This window comes from Rhinolophus ferrumequinum, chromosome 8 (genome assembly GCF_004115265.2).
Source record: "Rhinolophus ferrumequinum isolate MPI-CBG mRhiFer1 chromosome 8, mRhiFer1_v1.p, whole genome shotgun sequence".
Lineage (NCBI taxonomy): Eukaryota > Metazoa > Chordata > Mammalia > Chiroptera > Rhinolophidae > Rhinolophus > Rhinolophus ferrumequinum.
In genome coordinates this window covers 78,137,501-78,156,617 of record NC_046291.1, presented here as the reverse complement: position 1 = coordinate 78,156,617, position 19,117 = coordinate 78,137,501, and the positions used below count along the sequence as shown (strand labels likewise).

The following is a 19,117-nucleotide window of genomic DNA, read 5'->3' as shown; positions in this document are numbered from 1 at the left end:
GAAGGAATCGGAGAAGAGGCCACGGCAATAAAAACAGTAGGTTGAAAGCAGATTATAATTGTTTACCGACTTAACAGACAAAATTAAAACCTACATCTGCAATGGGAGGAGGCCAGATGGAAGTTAATTTGCATTGCAGAAATTCAGAAAAGCTCAGAAATTGGGGAATTTAAGACCTCTAAATCAGATAAATTAAATTGAAAGTAGGAGATTTGTTGAGTCCAATTAGAAGCAGTTGGTACCCAGTGTACATAGCTAAGAGAGTGACAATCAATCCTGGTCAAAGATTAGAGATTTACCCTCTGAAAAAGAAGACCACAGCACAGATGACACTCACAATAAGATACAATTAAGGGTGTGAATACCACACATAAACACAGGGATTAGGGGATAATCTATATTAGTGAGTCTAAAATTGAGCATGAGTTTGAATCAGCTGGAGAGTTGTTAAGACACAGATTTGTGGGCCCAATTGCAGAGTTTAAGATCAAGTAGGTCTAAGGTGGGGCCTGAGCATTTGCATTCCTAACTTCCGAAGTGATGCCTATACTTGCTGGTCTAATGGGTCTCTACTGGAGACAAACATTAGAATCACCCAGGGAAACTTGAGACACACACACACACACACACACACACACACACACACACACACGATAGCTACTCTCAGAGATTGTCACTACATTGTTTTGGCCTGTGGCATGACATCAGGATTTTTCAAACCCCACTAGGCTATTCAGATATACAGTTAGGAGACCTCTAGGTTCCTTTCCTCTACTTTTTGGGGAAGCTGGCATCCAGACTATCCCCTACATGAGAGATTAAGGGGTTTCCCTTTTGGGAGAAACTGTCCCTCTCAATACTCTGAAGAAGCTGATTAATGGTGGATCATCTCTCCTCCTAAATGCTCAATATAGCTCTTTTTAATGATGCTTACAATTAACATAAACTCTGCTTTTTGAACTCAGGATTATCAATCACAATTAGGTGAAGAGACAGTCAAGAATCACCACGTAATTGAAGAAAGACTACACCATGACCAAGAACAAAATTTAATAAGTAAACACACAAAAAATAAATACTCAAAGGAAACAGAGCAGCAATAAATAAATAAATAAATAAATAAATAAATAAATAAATAAATTCAAGCTAGAACAAAATAAAAAACAAATTAATATCCTCACATTTATAACACATACTACATTCTTAAAGCAAGAGCAGGAGTTTATAAAAAAGAAACAGTGAAACCAAAATTTGAGCTCATAGAAGTTAAAACTGTTATAGCTGAAACAAACAACAGCAACAACAAAATGATAGAAAGTTTAAAGTTGAAAAACTCCTCAAGGAAATAAAAAGAAAATGAAGGAAAAAAATAGAAAATGGAAGTTCATCATCTAAGTTACATGCGTTCAGAAAGAGATATTCGAGAAACAAAGAATAAAAAATCATATATATAAAAAAATAATAATAACATTATTTTCCAAACTGAAGGATATCAGTTTTCGGAATGAAAGAACCAAAGAAGTTCCCAGAAAAAGAAAAAAAAAAAAAAAAAAAAGATGAAAACAGAAACACATGAAGAAATACCAGAATAAAAGGAACAAAGAGAAGATCCTAAAAATTTCTAGAGAGAAAAAATAGTTAATAATCAAAGGATACAATAGCAGAGTTGCATTGGATTTCTCAATTGCAACATTAAATTTGAGAAGACAATCAAGCATTCCTTGGAAGATCTGATACAAATTATTTCCAATCTTGATTTCCATTCTCAAATGCTATGGACTGAATGTTTGTGTCTCCTTCCAAATTCATATTCAACTTATCCCCAACGCATTGATATTGGAAGATGTGGTCTTTGGGAGGTCATGAGGGTAGAGCCCCATGGTGAAATCACAGTGTCCTTGTAAGAAGAGAACTAGATAGCGCTCTCTCTTAACTCTGCTCTCCACCATGTCAGGATACAAGAATATGCTGTTTACAAACCAGAAAGCAGGCCCTCAACAGACATTGGATCTGCCGGCACCATGATTTTGGACTTACCAACCTGCAGGACTGTGAGAAACTGTGAGAAATTCATGTTTAAGCCATCAAGTATATGGAAATTTGTTACAGCAGGTCAAACTAAGATACCAACCAACCAAATGTTAAGGTAAAATAAAGGCATTTTCAGATATCGTGTTCATAAATTTACCACATGAGCACCCCTCTCTCAGAAAGCTGCTGGAAGCTGTACTTCACTAAAACATGGTAGGAAACTAGGAAATAGTATGTAAGATCTAGAAAACAGAAAAGATAGGTAAAAAGAACCCGCCAATGTAATGCTATAGACATTCAAGGATGTAGCCGCAAATCTGAATGCAAGCTTTCCATACTGAAGAAGGAAATCAGAGAATTTCAGGGGAAACACACGTTGGGGAGAGGGCTCAAGAACTCTGTATCTTCAGGTCCCATAGTATTAACTCAATAAGCAATCTCTAAAATTTGTTTTTAATCCATAAACACGGCAACAAACTTTAAAAGAAATAGCCAAAAGAGTTGAGATTTTGTCTATTGCCTGGGAATTTGAGGAGGAGCGGTAGTGAGAAGTCCCTCGTGATTTCAATAACAACATCATCACCCTAATAGCTCCCAAATCTCTGTCTTATGCCTGACTATCCTCTGAAACTTCAGTCCACGTATCCAACTGCATGGTAGGTATTTCTAACTGAATATAACAAAGTCACCACCAACTGTACATTACCAAAATAAAATACCTTTTATTTTTTTCCACATATGCTTCTTTCCCAATAAACATCTGTTATTGATTAAATGTTTGTGACCCTCTAAAACTTATGTTGAAATAGAACCCCACAGTGTGGTGCTTAGAGAGGTGTTAGGTTGTAAGAGAACAACCCTCATGAATGGAATTAGTGGCCTTGTAAAAGGCACCCGAGAGCTCTCTCATCCCTTCCACTGTGAGACAGCAAGACTGTCTGGCACTCTGTGAATCAGGAAGTGAGTTCTCACCAAATACCAAATCTGCTGCTCTTGGACTTCTCTACCTCCAGAATTCTGAGAAATAAATGTTTGCTGTTTAAGCCATCCATTCTATGGTATTTTTGTTACTATAGCAGCCTGAATCAACTGAGGCAGCAACTGATAGTGAATGACCCCAGTCAGTTATCAGAGATAAAACCAGACAGTCATCATTTTTCCCCACCCTACCGCCATGGCCTCTCCGAGATGTCTATGCAATCTAAGCAAGTCCACTTAATTCCTTACCTTTATTATCTCACCAAGGGAATATTTTAATCCCTTTCCATTCCCAAGGAAACCGCTTACCTCAGGGCTTCACCAATTCTCATCCTCCTATCATTGTTCAGGAAATACTAGGGTGGTCTTTCCAAAATGCCGCTTAAAACTCCCCAGTGGCTTCCCCCTGCCAAACCCCTGAGCATGGCACAAAGGCTATCCATGATTTGATGCCTACTTAACTTTCTATCACCAGATCTGTAACTGCCCACAGTGCCCTGTGTTACTGGAATATTCAATTGCAGCCATCTTTGAATTTTCCAGGATAGATGAACCATGTTATAATAAAAAAAAAAAAATCATAACGAAAATAACCAAAAGGGTAATGGTAAAGAAAAATAATTCAAACTACTGTTAATATGAGAACTATGTACATATCAGAACAAGTCTATTATTTATAATTACATGGAAACCATTACATTTTCACACTGTACCCACTACAAATCAGGAACGCCCCGCCATCTGGCCAATCAAAGGTGTGTATGTTTGCTTCTAGCAGTCTGTTAGCCTGTGAGCTGCTCTTCTGTGCAGGAGCAGCTAGCTCTCTGCAGTTTGTCTGAAACCCTATGTAGAAACATATTTCTTAAGGCAGTGATGGAACTAGAAGTCTCTTTGCTCTGCCTTCCCCCAAGGCTTGTTTTCATTTTTATTTTTTTCTTAAACAGGGAATTGGGAAGACAGTTAAGGTAAGATGGAGAGCACTGTACAAGGCCGAGAATTTTGCTTCGAAGCTATTGTGACTTTGAACTGACAGATACGGCCCGAAAATTTTTCCATTCACTGTTATATGGAGAGGCTTGCCTCAATGAGAGCTGAGCGGGCAGTGTGGGGGTGTAGGGAGAAACCCTTGAGAACAGCAGGTGATATGATTTCCAAGTTGATGGCTTGACTCGGTTGTCAGTGCACTAGAATTTTTGTGCAATGATGAAGGTGACAATAACAGTGAGAGGAAAGAATTAGCTGACAAAAACAAGAAGGCTCCAAATAACTACTTGTTGGGAGTTTTAGAAAATAAAAAGTAAAAACTGATGTTACCCAAGATTGTTTTCATTAGAAAAACGGAAGAGGAGAAAGAGGAGGCAGGGCAGGGGAAGGAAGGGATGAAGAACTAACTTGTTCAACTCACGTAACAAAGCACAGCATCTGAACATGTTAATTAAATACATTTGAATTAAATATCAATTTTTTATGACAGTTGTGTTTGATTGTGTCTGAACTATGGTTTATATGTGTCCTTTTTGCATTTTCCACTACACCAGTTCTTATTATATGTTAATGTAGAGTTGATAGTATTTATAATTTTCCAAAATGATAATTCCCAAACATTTCTATGCCTTTTCAGTACTTCCCCTCAATTTTTCTCCACCTGTAATACTTAACCTCCACTGCTATACCCATTTTTACTCCCATGATCAGAATAATGGATACATAAACAGATTTCTGGCTTCATCTCAAATGGTGCCTATATTTGGAATCTTTCTTTGTCCCCAGGAGGTAGAGTGATCCTTTGTGTTGTTCTGTAATCTGTTTACAATTCTATTAAAATGTGCATCATCCTATAGCACTTTGTTTATTTACATGTATGTCCCCATGTTTTAAATGTAAGATTCTTCAGGCTGGAATTATGTCTTATCATTTTTTTCCCTCCATACATATATGAAAGTCTGACAATTAAGTTCACCTACTTGCTAACCTTTGCTAACCTTTTTTGATATCAGAGGGATTATTCATTATGAATTCGTACCAACCAGACAAAAGTTAACCAAGTATACTATTTGGAAGTGCTGAAAAGGCTGCATGAAAAAGTTAGAGGATCTGAAATTTTTATGAACAATTCATTTCATAGCTCTTGGTCACAACAATGTACCAGCTCACACGGCACTGTCTGTGAAGGAGTTTTTAGCCAGTAAACAAATAACTGCATTGGAACACCCTTCCTACTTACCTGATCTGACCCCCAATAACTCTTCCTTTACCCAAAGATAAAGAAAATATTGAAAGGAAGATATTTTGATGACATTCAGGACATCCAGGGTAATACAACAACAGCTCTGATGGCTGTTCCAGAAAGAGTGCCAAAATTGCTTTGAAGAGCGGAGTAGGTGCTGGCATTGGTGCATAGCTTCCCAACAGAAGTACTACAAAGGTGACCATAGTGATATCCAGCAATGAGGTATGTAACACTTTTTCTAGGATGAATTCGAGAACTTAATTGTCAGACCTTCATATACCAATGCAAGATATATGGATGGTCTCCCGGCTGGTTGAGAGTCTACAGTAGGTGAGAGAATGTGGCTTGGAGTCATAGAAGTCTGCTTTGATACCTGCCTATGACACTGTCTAGATAATCTTGAACAACTTACTTGGACTCTTAGTCTTAGGCTATCATCTATAAAATATATATGTATGAAGTATTTAGCCAAGTGACTGGAGTGGTAAAGACGATAAAAGGTAAAGAAAGAAACAATGAGTCAAAAAAAAAAAAAAAGAAACATGCATGTGACTATGTTGATTCTAATATGTAAGCGATTCAGAAAAATACTTCCAATATTTCCAAAATATTGTCAATAAGAATGTATGTGGGATTGTTTTTTTTTCAGAATGATGAATGGATTTGCACTAGTTTTCTACGATTTTACACTACTTTTCTTCAGGTTAGCAGAATGCACCACCCCCAAAGTATGCCTTTTTGGCATAAGGATTACTTTGACCTGATTATTTTAAGAAAAATCAGACACAGGAGAAGCTCTGAAAACAGTAGAAGTAACCCTCTATCAAGAAAATTTACATTGAAAAGGGGCCTGTACCAGGAAGAGAGCTATCACCAGTGATAACTGTGTTATCTGATAGAGGCAGTGCATGGCAGGATATGTTTACAAACACCTCCTCTACTCATCTTCACGTGCATTGCCTTCCCCTCTTTGAAGCTATAGACACTTATTTCTTTCCTTAGCTTAGTATGTTACATAAGCCTCAACAGTCTGGCTGTCCTTTGAGTCTCATATCTTTGTGGGGTCTTGTAAATACATAATTAATATTGTTTGTTTTTTGTTTGTTTGTTTTTTCCTCCTGTTAATTTGTCTTTTAACCCTGGGGTATAAGAGAAGACTTTAAAAGGGTAGAGGGGAAATTATTTTTCTTCCTCTACGCTAGTTACATTCATTCATGTGGATGCTGTTTGAGATTAGTAGTGAAAATTCTTGCCAATGGAAAAAAAATTCTAATTTTCTATGGTGATCACTCCAAAGGTGATCAACACCAAGTTCAATCATATATAAATGCCCTATTAAGATAGGGGAAATGAAATATTAGAATTATTATATTTGTAACTGTTTTAAACAAGTCAGAGTAACAGTGTTTAAAGAAAACAACTTAATTCTTTGTTTGACCTTGACTTATACATGTTTAGGAGAAAGGTTTAAGAGAATTATTTTCTCCTTTTAAGGTGCTCACCTTAAGTAAAGTCTTAAAAGGGTTAATAAGTTAGGTGATGACCTTCCCTGTTTTGAACTGAATTGTGCCCACCTCCCCAAAACAAATTGAAGACCTAGCCCCTAATTTGACTGTATTTGGAAACAGAGTCTTTAAAGAGGTAATTAAGGTTACATGAGGTCATAAGTGTGGGGTCCTAATCCAAAATGACTGGTGTTCTCATAAGAAGAGAAACCAGGGCTGTGAGCAGAGAGAAAAGACCACATGAGGACATGGCAGGAAGATTTATAACACAAGGAGGCCAGAGGAGAAACCTCACCTGCTGACACCATGATCTTGGACTCCTAGCCTCCAGACTGTGAGAAAATGAAATGTCATTGTTGAAGCCACCAATGCTGTGCTATTTTAGTATGGCATCCATAGATGATTAATATATACTAGCCCACATATGCTAATAAATTAAGGGCAAAACAAAGTACTGGGGAAATTATTAAAAAGATTCTGAGACATTTTGAAGGTCTAAGATGAGAAGCACAACAAGAGCCACTGAGAGAAAACACACCCTAAGTTGAAGCATTTCTGAACCTTACCTCTAAAGTATATTCCAATTAGCTACCTACAAATTGTTTCTAAAACGTCTATTCCTTCTTCTTCCACTGCTACTACACTAGTTCAAGCTATCATAGTCTCTCACCTGAACTCCTATAACAGCCTCCCAAAGTTTTCCAGTTTTCATTCTTGCCCTCCTTCATAGTCCAGTTTTCACACAATATCAAGCTATCCTTTTAAAACATAAATCATATAAAACTGGTGTTTAACCCTTCAACTGGCTATTAGAATAAATTCCTCAATTTTGTTTGTTTGTTTTGTTTTTAGCACATATGTCCCTTGGGATGAATACATGCTCATTATTCTAATAGAAATTCTTGTTCTGGAAATATTTGGGCTAATACTTGAAATATCCCCAATTTAGTCACTCTGATGCTTCGGGCATGCTTTGGATAAAAGGGCTGTGTGCAAAAGGGCTGAATAAGAGATAAAAAGAGATAAAGATATGAAAAAATGACAACCTACAATTATTATTACCTGGGGCCTGGGAAGTTTTGTGGACTTTTATCTTTTATTCTGAGCTCCTTGAATATATGGGACCCAAGAACATCTTCTTCCCTTTTTCTTCAAGTAGCAATTGAGTCTTGAACTTTTGACAATGAGTTTCATCAGTGAACCTGAAGGCAGCAAGTAGTGACCTTGTGAAGCTCCTTCAATGGCAACCATAATAAGTGGAGATATTTTTGTGGTTGGGTGCCCGCTCTCCATGAGGTAGTGAGATATGGTTGGAAGATGTAGTATCTGAAAGTCAGTGATTAAGATCTTCCTTTTTAAGTAGCGATTGCAAACAATAGGAAGATCCATTTAAACTCAATAAATAGCTGTGGCTGCATGTGTTTTTTGCACCCTCTGTGGCTCATGGAGGGATGCTGCATGCTGGGCAGCAAGTGGATATCTGAGATCAGGATTCAGGGGTTAGCTGTGGAGTTCTGTAGGTCTCCCTTTACTCAAGGTAAACCAAGATTTCATTTTCAAGATAGAAAGCTCCTCAGACTCAGCTGTGATTATACCTAACACTCCACAGGCCTGTGCCAATCCACCACCACTTCATACAAGTTGTTCAAGAAAACCTCTGAGTGCAACACTTAGAGAAAACACAAAGCAAATGATTAAAGAAAACACGATCTTCGCTTAATTCCTTGTAAAGTATTGTAAAACATCTTAAAGTAGGGAATGAAGAAAATTATCACAGAGATCTTTCCAGAGAAATAAGCATCTTTGGAATTTCGGGAAAACTTCCAATACATGAACAGAGAATTTGAAGACACTACATATTTGAAAAATACCTTCAAGGATATCAATGCATGTGAATCCAAATCACTTGATATGAAGTCATGCAGGGATCTCCAAAATTATTTGTGAATGAGAACCTTCCCAAATAAGGGTTAAATGGAGTAAAATCAAAACTGGTGAAGCAGGTTCAGGAGAAAGAAGACCTTCTATGGAAGCTAAAACTCTTTAAAGTGTGTAGATCAAGAATGAGTATCTCAGTTATAGTCGTTAATAAAGAGGAGACAAGATGAGGGTAAAAGGGATCAAATATATGGGGATGAAAGGAGAACTGACTCTGGGTGGTGAACACACAATGTGATATATAGATGTGATGGATTACAGAATTGTACATCTGAAACCTATGTAACTTTACTAACCATTGTCACCCCAATAAACTTTAATTTTAAAAATGTAAAATAAAGAAGTGGAGAAGCTGTAGCCAGCTGTCGCTTTATGCATTGTGGTCAGCTGTCTGAGAAGAACAAAACACTAAGCCTTTCTCAGTTGTAGACTACTATGGTTAGATGATAGATACACTGCTATACTATAGTAGACATGAAGAAGAATTTATAGATGTTTAATTTGTATTTATTTTTTTCTCCAGAATGTCTTTGCAAATGACAACTTAGCTAAAAGATAGTTAAACATTTTAAAGGGAAAATATAAACGATTAGGGCTTAGAAAAAGGTTACCCTGGATCCAAGATCTAAAATGAAAATTTAGTATTTTGAAACCTTGACTGTTAAAGAAATGTGAAACAAAATAAAAGCACTTACATTAAAAAGCAATTTGGACAATTCTGAATGTGAGTTTTAATACATTGTTTTGTTTACTGTGGTAAAAAACATTTTCTTTTAAATGTTAACAAGTAATCTAATCTGGTGAAAGTCTAAACTTACACTGGTCTAAAAATGTGTGTTTCTCTCCTAAATGATTCTTGTTTCCATTCATTTATCACATTATTTCCATCTGGATGATCTAGAAGGTAATTAAATTCATATATTCCAAATTTTAAAATAAACAGATATATAAAATCAAAATAAGCAGGCCTAAGCAGGACGATTTCTAAGGCAAATAACCTTAAGAAAAGATTGGACCTCCTGATGTTGTGAGCAGGTTGGGACTTGGATTCACAGTAATGTGAATATTATAGAACATAGTGTTATTTTGTCATGATAGGCTAGCAATCTCTGGGCTCTCTCATTACACTTACTTTAAATCAATGCAAAGTAAGCCAAGACACACTCTATGCCTACATTTTTTAGTATTTTTTTTCCTTGATAATTTCTACTCATTTAGAAATGGAGCATAAGGACCATAATGAACCATGAGTCAGGGCCAACTATCCATGAACTTTACCGAAGAAGTCCCTAGAGCTGCCTTGTATGAGGCTGACCTTCTAGATTTCTCTGTATGACTTAGGCATTCTGTGGTTTCCAATCTTGGATTTTGTTGGGATTCCTGTTTCATGTTGGAGTCACATGCATTTTAATAATAGATATTTCCTCCCATTATGTGAGCTAGCCAGTATGAAATTCTGTTCCTGGTAACCAAGTTCTATACATAACAGTGCCCAGGAAGTATTAATCTCAGATGTCTTCATTCCAAATATATTTTTATTATTATATTCAGGTCTTGGTTTTCACTTTTTGGAAGGATTCTGAAAAAAGGGAAACAGGCTTAGAAAGTGGATCTGAGAACAATGACACCGAATGAAATAAAGACAACTAGGTATCCAACAAGATATTTCAAGTGAGGGGGCAGGAAAAAAAAATGTGCTGTTTTCCAATAGACAGTATACCTATGACAGTAAAAGAAGATTGATGAAAAAGCCTTAAAAATTCGTAAATCACTTGATCCAGAAATACTACATCTAAAACTGTACCCTAAGCTCTGCAAATAACTTGTTATACGGATAGTCATCACAATATATATATAATTTCCAACAAATAAGCTTAAAAATGTAGCTGTTTATATTATAAAATATCATGTAAGTACACAGTAGAATATTATATAAACATTCAAATGATATTGTGGACATGTTTATTGACCTAGAAAGAAAAGTTTATGACAAATAAAAAGTGAAAAGAAGTTTATATATAATTTTTTTGAAATGTCAGTGAAATCATATGGTTCTCGACTTTTTCTGTCTGACGTATTTTGCTTAGCATAATAATCTCAAGATCCATCCATGTTGTCGCAAATGGCACTATTTCATCTTTTCTTATGGAAGGATAGTATTCCATTTCATTGAAATGCAGTGTATAAAACTGAAAGCAACAAAGAAACAAGACAAATAAATGAAGAAACAAAAACTCATAGACATAGGCAATACTTCAGAGGTTACAGAGGCTATGGGGGGAGGGGGTGGTAGATGAGGGTAAAGGGGATCCAATATAAGGGGATGGAAGGAGAACTGACTCTGGGTGGTGAACACACAATGTGTATTACAGAATTGTACAGCTGAAACCTATGCAACTTTACTAATAATTGTCACCCCAATAAATTTTAATTAAAAATAAAAATTCACAAATTTTAACCTTTCTAAATAAAAAAAAATAACCTTTAAATTGCAATTCTTGATATCTTTAAATGTTACTGTTTTTACCCATTTTTAAATATTTACTGTATAAGCATTGATATTATATAATTTCAACTTCAATTTCAGTTAATTCAAAGCATGTTTACTGTGTGTTCCTAGAGAATTTTTTTCCTTTTAATACTGTATGAGAATCAACAAACATCTCATTCTTGTTTAAACACACTGAATATTTATAAAGTTCCAATATTTTAAAAATTGCTTTAAATAACTCCTCCATCTTGGATAATTTACTGTTCTGTCCTTATTAAAATATGAATGCCATTTTTGCAGCTACTATCCAACTCCTGACACTGCCAAGTAATTAATACTGTAAAACTTACTGACTCAAAATATATGTATGGGTGTAAATATAAACATATTACTGGGGAAAAGGTTAAAAAATAAATGCTGTCACAAATAAATAATCTTTGGTGCTCCCATTTACCATGTTCCTGTCTTTCCCAAATACTTTAATATGATATATCTATTCATTTGAAAATAAAAGCATGTAAAACCTCCACATTATAGCACATTTCAGAGGGAAAAATTACCCATTTAAATAATCAGTTACCAAAATAGTATGTCATTGTAACTCAATACTTTCAATTGAATTAAATGGGCTATCTGCCAGCTGGAGCAAACTCTTGAATCAGAAAATAAAAAAAATAAAATTGTGGCTTGTAAAATGAGCATAATCCTTTATTTTATAGTTTACTAAATCATGAATGCCACATTTTAAATGTAAATCATGAATTGAACAACGACGCATGCACTTTTATAAGGAAACTTAGCACGATTGTCCTTATCTGACCACTACATTGTGCCCTCATTTTCATACCTGGAAACCCACTAGATAAGGACATGCATGTTTGGAATAAATCATGATGTAATATTCCTAAATGCGGAATGAATCTCTGAAGCTAAACATACATCCAGATCTTGTTGTATTCGCCATTAAAAGAAAAATGCTCACCTTATTGACAAAAAATGCTTTTAAGAAGAGTGGTAAGATGATTTGGAGATATGATTTTTGTCATTGTACACTAAGAATTCTCCAACTTTGACTAGATTTCTCACAAACAGAATTCCCTATGAAAAATCAGGAATGGCACAATATAATGAGAACAAAAAGATACACAAATGCCTTGATTTAATTTGCATGAAAATTATTTGAAGGTATATTAGCTATTAAATAAGGCATGTTTCAAGGGGGCATGGAAATTTTTCAAATAATAGAATATGGCTAAATACTTTTGAAAATTTACTGATAGTATATGTTATGGCTACTTTCTATAACTATTTAGCTCTTATGAATTGTACTATCCATACAGGAATATGCCAACATAGGAAATATTCCAACTTAAGAAGTCTTCAGTATATTTGCTTCCATTAAAAGCAATATTGAAAATGATGGCAGTGAAATACATCACCTAAAAAAACCAACATTTTTTGTCCAAATTGAAACCTTAGCGGTCGTTACCATTCCACAAGTGTTTTTGTATCTTACTATTGAACTAACTAAAGAGTCCTCCTGTAAAGGTTTCTGGGTCACCTACCTTCCTTCTAAACCTCATCAGGTCTTTTATGCAAAGCTCTTATCTCTATTCCAAAATAACTGAATCCTTTTCCTCCCATACATAATCTCATTAGGAGTCCATTCAGCACAAAATAATCTCATCACTAGCCTTTTGAGTACTATCCATTTTTGATACAACTATATCAAAAGCTACATAGAACAATTATAGCTATAATTTAAAAACCTAAAAGCATAGCATTTTTAAAAGGTACACATGATTTATAGCCTCTTCTCTTTTCCCATAATATTCAAGATATTCCTTGAAGAGTTATAGTTGAAAGATGGAAAACTGTCAATTAGAATTAAATTGATACAGAACTTCATTTCAACTATGTAATGTTTAATATTCTCATAGTATATCATATTATGTGGATACTGATTATGAAAAGGGAAAAAAGAGAAATTTCAATATGTTTATGCTCAGGTACAGATGATTATTATTTTAGTTTACCTATATCTAGGTATACATGGCCCCAGGAAATCCTAAACCATCTATCCAAGTCAACTGTGGGTTGAACAAAATTGCCCAATACCTAAAAAGGATCAGCTCTGATTTTTTAACTTCAGTTCAAAGGAAATATACTCACTATATCAAGACATGATTCCAAGTTATTTGTTACAGTCCAACATGAGATAAAACCTATAGCATATGGGCAGTTTTCTGCAATTAATTATTTGAGTCGCTTGATTCATTCTCAAGCTCTAATTAAAATGCTGTTGTAATTATATTAATCAAAAATCTACAGTAAATCTAAAACATACTATGTCTTTTACTACTCTAAACATTTTACTATTTCTTCCTTTTAAATGAAAGGGAGACAAAGGCAATATAAAACAATTATGTCTCTACTCAAAATATTATGCATTTTCAAATGTGTTTTTCCTAATGCCATAAATATGAACAATATAATTATTTTTTTCTTGAAAATGATTCCAGAAATGTTAACCTTGAGTGTGTTACAAAGGGGAAAGAACCACTATTTACTTTTTCTAAGTATGGTAAAGCTGAGATGATTTAATTATTCCATCTATGTTAATGAGACCATTCTCTGATCACTAATTATAATCTGGTTAGGAAAATAGTACCATGATGTACTTTGGAACTGTACTATTTACCCATTCTGTTAGGTAATTAGCATTAAGGAGAGCAACATATTGGAACACGGCAATTTAAGGTTACAAAAATTGCTGGAATAGTTTCACATATAGTCCTTCAGAGATTTCTCATAGTACTTTTAATGTAAATTTTGATGGGCTATTAGTTTTCATTAATGATGGTTTGAGTACTTAGCGAAGACAACTATGTACTATACTTAGTGCTGGGCAAATTGCCTGGACATATTTCATATATTACTGTTACTTTAATGAATAGTGTTATGACAATTACAAGACTGATGGCTTAGAAAATTTAGGTGGATCTATCTGAAGTTCTTTGAACTAAGTGACAATGCTCAGTGTACACTACAAAGTAACTTAACCCTTTTTGAACAGTATGATTTGAAAGCAGAATCACGTAAAATATACAGCATAATTATAGTGCATTTAAAATAACTGGTTATCTACATCAAATTACAGATAGAAATGCAACATAACAATTACATCACTAGAACTTTTTCTGAAAAGTGGTTGTAAACACGATTTTTAAGTAAATAAGAAAACATTTGAATCTTTTTACATATATTATTTGCTCAGCCTTTCATTAGTTGTATTTTCTTAAATAAAACATGCTCAAATAGTTCTGGTATAAACACAATAATAATTATATAAACATCTAATATAATCACACTGATGATCATCCACATAACTAATAGAATTAGCATTTTTTTAACATTTGAGATAGAACTGAGATTATTTTTCTAATCTGTTTTAAAGACTCTTAATCAAAAGAACCGTTCTCAAAAATTATATTCCACGTTTCATGAATGCTTTCTACTGAGTAATATTTTATAAATATATTTCTGATATCTAGAGATAATTCTCCCAAAAAAGGCCATTTTTAAAAAAAGAATAAGTTATTTTTTTCTAAAAATAGATAATTTTAACTGGCCTAATACAATTCCATAAACATAACTCATTCAAAGTTTTCATTTTAGAATATTTGAAATTAAAGCAACAAATGAGGAGTTCTTCAAAGTTAAGTTTGTTCTAAATGACTATAATTAGTATTTTCTTCATATGACTGATTTTATGGTTTATTATTTGTATAAACATTAAACATAATAGCTTAAAATAATGACATTTACTAGAAATTTATCTTCCTTCTTATTAAAATGCATAATCATTAATAGTGACATTGTATATAATACATTGGAAATACAGTAAAACACATGGGGCAAAACTAATCTCATCATCATTAGGAATTTCATACACATGAAAGCTAAAATTTTTCCTTTAGAGAAGTAAAGCTATTGCACATTACTACTTGTAGCTCACATGCATGAATTAAGTATATATTCTATGTTAGTAGATTACTTTAATGGCAGCAGTAAAACCACATGAAACATCAGGTATATTTTACGTATAGTAATAGTTCTATGAAGGGGCAAAGTAAGAGGGATGTCCACAGCATTAAAAGAAAAAAAAACAAAAATTCAGGCTCTCCTTCTAAAAGCAAAGGAGTTGAAAAATATGGTCAATCACTTTGCATTTCCTCTTCTTTCTTCCTTATATGTTCTTACTCCAGATATAGGAATGACTCACTCCTTTACTTCAAATTTTTCCTCATCTGTCGTTTCTAAGTGACAATCACCATGACCTTTATACTTAATATTGTAATTTTTCTCACTCCTTCCTCCCAGCCCAACTCTGCACTCCCTATTGGTATGCCCTGGTTGAATTTTCTCAATTAGTGCTTTTCACCATCTAACAAACTTTATTTTACTTATTTGCTTATATACTGTTCCCGGATACCTGCCACCCCAACCCCAGAAATATCAGTACCTTCATGATAGGTAATTGTTACCTGCGTTATGCCCCACGGTATTCCTAACACCTAGATAGTGCCTGCCTCATAATACTCACTTGATAAATGGTTGAATAAGTCAATGAATCAAAACTGGCACAGATAAGTGTACAATCTATATTATAAGACATAGTATATAAGTATAAATATATACTTATATAAGAGAATATAAGAGAAGCCAATCCTGACTCTTTTTAATTGTTACATTTAAAAGAAAGAAAATAAACATTAAAAAAAAAAAAAAACATATCTTCTCTCCCTTCTCTGCCACCCTATGTTCCTTTCCAAGACAATTTCCTACCCATAAGCAACAGGTATTCACTCTTATTTATTTTTAAAGGATTTCTAGTTTAACCAAAATTCTGTGATAATAGGTCTACAGTCACAATATCAGGCTTCATACAGGTGACTGGTCTCTGAGGTCCAAGAGGGATCTTTTTGGTATAGAGCATGTTTCTCAACCTTGGCACTAGGAATATTTTATGCCATATAATAACAGATCCTTCTTACAGGAGGCTAGACTGTTTAGGATGTTTACCAGTATCCCTATTTTTGCACACTAGAATGTGAATAGCAACTCTCTCTAGCAGTTGTGATAATCTAAAACGTCTTCAGACATTGCCAAATATTCCCCGGTAGACAAAATGACCTTGGGTTGAGAATCACTGGCATAGTGAAAATAATTCTAAATTTGGAGTTAGAAATATGTTAGAGACCCAGCTTTGACCTTGGAAAACCCATACTGTTTTCAACGGTAATTATGCAGTTACACTATCTCCTTTGTATGGCTACTGAATCTGTTAGCACTAATATGTATAAATTTATTTAGAGAGTAGATGGGCTCTAAATATCAGTTATGAACATAAACAGTATAGCATAATGGATAAAAGTACATGATTTTAAAATATGTATCTATTTTTTCTTAAAGAAATGCATATAGATGATAAAAATTAGAACAGTCTGTATAGGCTTTTTGAACCTAGATATATCAATTAAAATATACTCTGGATAATAGTTCAACTCAACATATAGATTTGCCTTATTTTGAATAGCTGCCTAGTATTTCACTGTACAAATATTCAATTATTCATTTGGTGAGTCCTTTATAATAGACATATAGGTTCCCCCCTGGACTTTTCTAAATACAAGTACCACTTCACAGGATATTCTTATATACGAGTACATCTCAGTACATATACATCTCAGTGTAACTATATCTGCAGATCAAATTCCAGAAGAAACACAAGCTTCAAAGTCTATGAATCATGGATTGGAGATCTTGCTACACTGCTGATTGACTATGTAACCCTGAGCAATTAACTTAGGATAGCTGACCCTAAACTGGGACCTCGAATAACCAGTGTTAATAGTACCTCACTCGGCGGATTGTTGTGAGAATTGCATAAGTTAAGATTTGTAAATTAAATATTAGAACGTTTTATTTATTTAGACAATCAATTATTAAAGAAACTTTAAGAGCCTAAAATTTCCAAACACTGCTTTTTTTGTCTTTTGTTTTGGAACTCTTGCACTTGTGTGTGTTTATCGGTATATTTTTCTTCTTCTTCCATTAATCTGTTTAGTGCCTTTGAGAAAAAAATAATCTAATAACTCTCCTTTTCTTGCATATCTATATACATATGTATATACAATATATGCCAAAGATAATTGATTATATTTTACACATTTATCTCGTTATTAATTTTCTTCCCTTTTTAGTTCAAACTCTTATATTTCAAATTATTGTATTTTAATGTTTATTACACAGTCCTCCTATGGTATCCATGTGGTGATTGGATCCAGGATGCTCACAAGGATATTAAAATGAGCTGATGCACAAGTCCCTTATATAAAATGGTGTAGTATTTGTATATAACCTATATTTGCATATAGGCTAGAGAAGGGTATGCCTACACATCACTTAATTTGTGTGGGTTTAATATAGCACTTAGCGTGTGGCAAATTCAAATTTTGCTTTTTGGAACTGTCTCTCTCTCTTTTTTTGTTTTTTTTTTTTTTTTTTTTTTTTTTTTTTTTTTTTTTTTTTTTTTTTTTATCTGCGGTTGACAGAATCTGTGGATGCGAAACCCAGGAATATGAGGGCTGATTGTGTTTAACATCTACAGTGTATTTATGGCTGTGATCATTCTACATAAACATATTCCTGCTGTGAAACTATATTTTGAATTCTATGGCAAATATTTTTGTATGCAGATGGTCATTCTTTTACTTATCCATACATTCTACTATCACTTATTGAAATGTAATCAGTGTAAAACACCTTGCTGTATGTCATGAATGACACATATATGAATAAAATGTGATCCCAAATTATGGAGAAGTGAGATATATTTACACATTAGAGAAAACAAAATGTATTCCACTATATTATGAAGATACAATGGAGCTCAGAGGAGGGAAAAATCTCAAATCACACTGAGGTAAAGTTGAAGCAGGCCTTGAAGGGTGGTATTTCACCTATTAGGGCATTTCACTTATTAGGTATTTCACCTAATATGGAAAGCAGTCAAGGAACAAGGAACAGCAAGACAAATAGAAATAAGTGGGAATAATCAGATAGAGGGGAACAGGTTACTTGGATGTATTGCACCTGACTGACTGAAATAGGGGTAGAGGAGGCGCAAACGAAAAGTAGAGTTATGACAGAAAAGGCTTTTCCTAATAGTGAAAACTGAGCTGGACTCAGGATCTCTGAGCTTGAGTCTCAGAGGACTAGGTTTTCACAGATCTTATTGACTCTAAGTTTCTTTACCTGTAAGGTGGGACTAATAATGCTTTGGGTTTTAACGAATATTGACCCTAAGTTTCATTTTCTATAAGATGAATCTAGGAATGCTGTGACAAACAACATTTGATGAATGAAAAGGAGGTGAAAAAAATGAGTATTTTAGAGTAAGTTGTGAGTGCTTATTTCAGCTCTGAAATATCATGGCTAAGTAGGGATTGCCACAGCAGGTCAGCACATAGCAGGTCTTGATAGTTTGGAGACCGGACCTATGGAGTGAAAAGAAGGTAATGGGCTGTTGCAGTAGTCCATACAAAAAAGTTAAGGATCAAATGTATGGTGATGGAAGGGGAGCTGACTCTGGGTGGTGAACACACAATGTGATTTATGGATGATGTGATACAGAATTGCACACCTGAAATCTATGTAATTTTACTAACAATTGTCACCCCAATAAATTAAAAATAAATTAAAAAAAAAAAACTTAAACAAACAAAAAAAAAAGTTAAGCATCTAACTAAACTGGTGAAAGGAAAGCAGAACAAACAACAATAAATCAAAGGGGAGAACTATCAGATATAAAAGAAAAAACTGGCAATCCAAAGAACTGAAACTCAGTTTCAGGCTCTTTTTACAATCAAAGAAGATAAA

General features: G+C 34.2%; 1 protein-coding gene and 1 pseudogene across 1 annotated transcript in view; one reads left to right on the top strand and one right to left on the bottom strand.

Annotated features, from left to right (window-relative positions):
• Positions 1-19,117, bottom strand: part of LRP1B (LDL receptor related protein 1B) — a 1,793,989-nt gene that overhangs the window by 531,422 nt on the left and 1,243,450 nt on the right. The gene's annotated exons all lie outside the window — the stretch shown is intronic.
• On the top strand, positions 2,022-9,182 carry LOC117025916 (swi5-dependent recombination DNA repair protein 1 homolog; annotated as a pseudogene).